Source organism: Pundamilia nyererei, unplaced genomic scaffold, assembly GCF_000239375.1.
Source record: "Pundamilia nyererei isolate P.nyererei 1_Seehausen unplaced genomic scaffold, PunNye1.0 scaffold00020, whole genome shotgun sequence".
NCBI classification, from domain to species: domain Eukaryota; kingdom Metazoa; phylum Chordata; class Actinopteri; order Cichliformes; family Cichlidae; genus Pundamilia; species Pundamilia nyererei.
In genome coordinates, this window is record NW_005187421.1 from 5,000,584 (window position 1) to 5,005,155 (window position 4,572).

The following is a 4,572-nucleotide window of genomic DNA, read 5'->3' on the forward strand; positions in this document are numbered from 1 at the left end:
ATAAATCTCCAACATCTTCTCCCTTTAGGTAGGACATGATCAAAAGTCCTCAGTATCTAAATATGTTTTTATTTTATGTTGAGAGAACCCGCTAGAAGTGGTAGTAGCAGTAGTAGTTGCTTGTTATTAGGGTAGCTGGCATAATTATTATTCCTGAACATTTAGAACAGAACATGTTTGATACTGCAGTCAGTATGAGAAACCTTTGACGCAGTATGTTATTCCAAATAATCATTTTCAGAGAATCAAGGAATTTTTGTGTATAACTATATAATGATGACAAAAGTATTTTTATTTAATTTTTAACCAGCATCTAGGCTGGTTTTGTAAAATAAAAACAAAAAATTGGAAAATGAAATTGGCCAGACATTAGAAGATTTCTAGGTGGCTGCAGACACACAAAATGTCTTAATTTGAAGGAAAAATTGAAATATCTGACTATCTGACTGAAGTTTGTCCAGTTATCCTATAGCAAAATCCTGTTTGACACAGTCAAATACACATCTGCAACTAACAAAACAAAACACAAAAAACCCAGCTGTGAACTGTGACCTCACTGAATATTTCCTTCAATTAAATAAATTCTGTCCAGTCTTAGCATATATGACTCATCACTCACAAAGTCAATGACTTTGTCCCATTTCTGCCATTTCATCGGCAATCGGTGACTTTCATTAAAGACGACAAAATATTACACAGCGCCACTGGGGACCCTTCTGAGGTGACAACATGCATTTTCAGAGTCTTGCTACATTCATTTCCCATTTTCCCTTCAATCATATCTTCGTGCCTCTGTATAGAGTGAGCGTGCTCTATAGGGAATTGATTTAATTACGCATGCAAGAAAATTGATACTCTGAGCTAAAGGTGGTCCTTATCATTAATTTTCCTCCTCTTCATTATGCTGTTATAATTCAAATAAATAACTGAAAATTCAATATCGTCAGTGTAATCAAAAGATGTTTCTAAGTGAGGAGTCAGCTCTTCATTTTTAGGTATTATGGGCTGTCATGGGTGAAGCAAGCAGAAAAGAATGAGACTTAGATCTGAACTTTCCCTCTTATCTGCATCATTACTAATTCTTATAAATTGCCACTGCTGTTCAAAATGATACAAGGATGGTGATCCAAGTGAATCTTGATCAAAAGAAACTGCCATAACATACCGTACAAGTGCAAAGTTTGGACCCAAATGCAGAAGCCTGGAGACAGACTTGGCATTTGTTAGACTGGAAGAACAGAGTCCACAACAAAACTACAAAATGTGAAAAAGATGAATTTCATTCATGAGCCTAAAGAAAGATTGCCTATTACAGATGACCACAAATGGGGAAACCAACAAAAGACAACCATAACAGGCTCTGTGACAAAGGATGAGGGGAAGACAGGACAATTTATAAACACATGACTGATCAGGGAAGTGAAAACATCTGGGAAATGAGACACAGGTGTAAACAATCAATAACATCGCAGGGTGACAGTAAAACTCAAGACAGACTCACAGTATACTTGGAATGAGGAAACTGAGACAGGAACCAAAACATCAGTCAACAAATGAGTCCAAACTCCAGACCAAATTAGTGATGTGTTGTTTGTGAACAAGCTAGCTCTAAGTGCCAATTCGTTTTAGCAAACAGCTATTTTCTGCCCTGCTGGAAAACCACGTAAGCCAGGGCGGGACTTCATTTTCATAAGCACACCATGTAGCCAGTGATATGCAAAGACAGACTAGGAACATACCATGATGTGCAAGAAGGAAGGGGGACAGACACTCGAGCTAGTGTAGTGGTGCAGGCCAAGTACTACCTAGTAGTAAATACAATGAAATAAGACTTTTAAGAAAACCCTAGAAAATTGCTTCCCAACACACAAATTATTCACAAGTATTTATATGCAAACAAAGTTTTACAAAAAATAATTAAATAAATAAATAAAACATTTTTTTTACTGACTTTGAGTTCTTTGCAGGTTCCGTCTGCTTTATCTGTGATTTAATAACAACCAACAAACAAGGTAACATACCTAAACTACAGTGACAAACCAAAAGCACTTAAGGCAGCACTCCTACAACCAAAATGTGTCTAATTAGACAAACCTTCAGGATCCATGGTATGGTGGAAGGTGTAATCTAGGCTTTGAGGCTTGGCCAGAGAGGCTCTTCACAGGTGCAAGAAAGAACCTTTCCGTCTGTAAAGCAAACCAGCACATAAAAGGTGGGAGTCAAGGATTTCAGCCCACACCTACAAGTTTGCTACGTTAATGACTCACAAAAAAAGAATACCACTGCAGCAAATGTAAAACAAGGTACAGACCTCTAATTAAAAATAGAGAGCAGCAACAAGGTGCTAAAATAAAATCACAACCACCATAGCTAACAGCTTAGCTGCTTCTTTAGGTAGGTGAGATAGTGAGCTGGGGCACCCTGATTGGACCACGTGGCTGGGGTGGCAACTCAATAAGGCACAGTGTGAAGGAAAAGCAGAACTGGAACATGGTACATGCCTACAGGAAGAAAAATAAAACAGGGATACAACACAGTTTAAAGTAGTTCAAGTGCAATATATCTGGCAAGACAATGCTACGTTCTTTCATAACCTTTATGAACTGTTGTTTTCATTTGTATTATCCCCTACCTCTCAGTGCTGCTGACACACAAAGCCACCTGTACATATTGATTTCATCTTGCAGTACTCTTATCAGTGACCTTGAGGAAAACATACTTGTGACCATGCAGCCTTTTGTATGAGCAAAATCTTCACAAATGTAACTAATTTAAAACAATCTCATTTACACTGTAATGCAAAAACAATGTCGCACACTTAAGGTGGTAAAAGCACAGTGAACAGCGTTAAAAGCTATCATAGGCTATACAGGCTATTGAAAGGGGCCGATCGATAAGAGAGGACCAGTGGGCGTTGGTCAGTGAGGGACTCACAAGCTGCACTGCACCAATCCATCATTTAGAATTTTCTAATCTTTTCCACACCTACTGCATATTGACATAGTGGATAATACAGGGTCATGAGGTACTTGGATTTCATAATACAGTGTATAGATTTTTTTTTTGACAGACAACAACGTATATGTCCTTTCAACCACTTCAGTGAATAATTTATTTGCCATCTCTTGTGTGGTAGCTTAAGTGTATGTAGGTCAACATGTTGTGAAACCCCTCTTCTGCTTCCCCACGGTAATTCTGTGCAGTTTGATAGCACTGGATATTAACCAGCTTCCTTTCAGCTCTACAATTGTGGCTTTGATGCCAAGTCCAGTCTGTGTTTTGATCTCAGATCACAAAAGCCAGCAAAAATCTGGTCTGGCAGTAATTTTCAGTTCAGATGGCAGATCAGGGGAGAAAAAATCCAGATCAAGTAAAAACCAGCAATGATCACAAACTGGAAGGTAGTCATCTCCAAGGAAACTCCCCCCAGTCTGTGACTGTTGTAGCGTAAGACAGAAATATGCTTTAATTATAATTTCCTTGCTCTTGTAATTTAGAAAAAGAAGATGATTATTGTGGTTTGTTTTTACTTTTCTCGCATAATGTGTGGGTTTTTTTTAATATTTAAAAATAATAATACAGGGTTATCCTAATTATCCTAATATCCTAACCTGTTCCACAGCCGCTAACATCCTTATGGCAGTTCTTCCCTTATAATTTCATTCAAAACACTAAGAGAATGGCGTGTAGCAGATTTATAATGCCACAAATCAATTTGTAATGTAAAGTTAAAAAAATACAAAATTAATATGGTGTACTATCAGTGTCAGCTATGATATTAGGAGTCTTTTTAAAAGGTTTTTAAATGAATGAAATGCAAGGGGTTATGAACTGTTGATGGGTGGGCAGTTGTTATAATTAACTCTCTCTCTCCAGGCGCGCCGACACCTCCAGAGATGCTGTTGAACAGAGGGGACAAACTGCTCACCTTCGACGGCTGGGAAGAGTGGCGGTTGGTAGCCCAGAGACGCCTCGAAATGGGACACACCGGTGGCAGAAGAGGTAAGGCTGTTATGAGCATATTCAATCCACGACAGTTGCTCGCTCCAGGTTGACTGGTTAGTGGATACCAGGCACCGGAGAGCCGCCTCGAGCTCCTGGTTGGTACGCTCCGTTTGGCCATTGGTCTGTGGGTGGAAACCGGAGGAAAGACTGACCTGAGCTCCGAGGGCACTGCAGAACTCCTTCCAGACACGTGATGTAAACTGCAGTCCTCGGTCTGACACAATATCCGAAGGGATTCCATGGAGGCGAAAAACATGGTTAGTTAGTAGTTGGGCGGTCTCTAGGACAGTGGGAAGCTTAGGGAGAGCGATAAAATGAGCAGCTTTGGAGAAACGGTCCACAATGTTGAGAATGACAGAGTTACCTGACGAGACAGGTAGGCCGGTGATGAAGTCAATAGCGAAATGTGACCAGGGACGGCTCGGAGTCGGCAGAGGTCGGAGGAGGCCCAAGGGTGGTTGATGGCCGCTCTTGTTTCGAGCGCAGGTCGGGCATGCAGAGATATATTCGCGGACATCTTTGGCGAGGGATGGCCACCAGGCGAAACGTTGAAGGAGGGAAATAGTG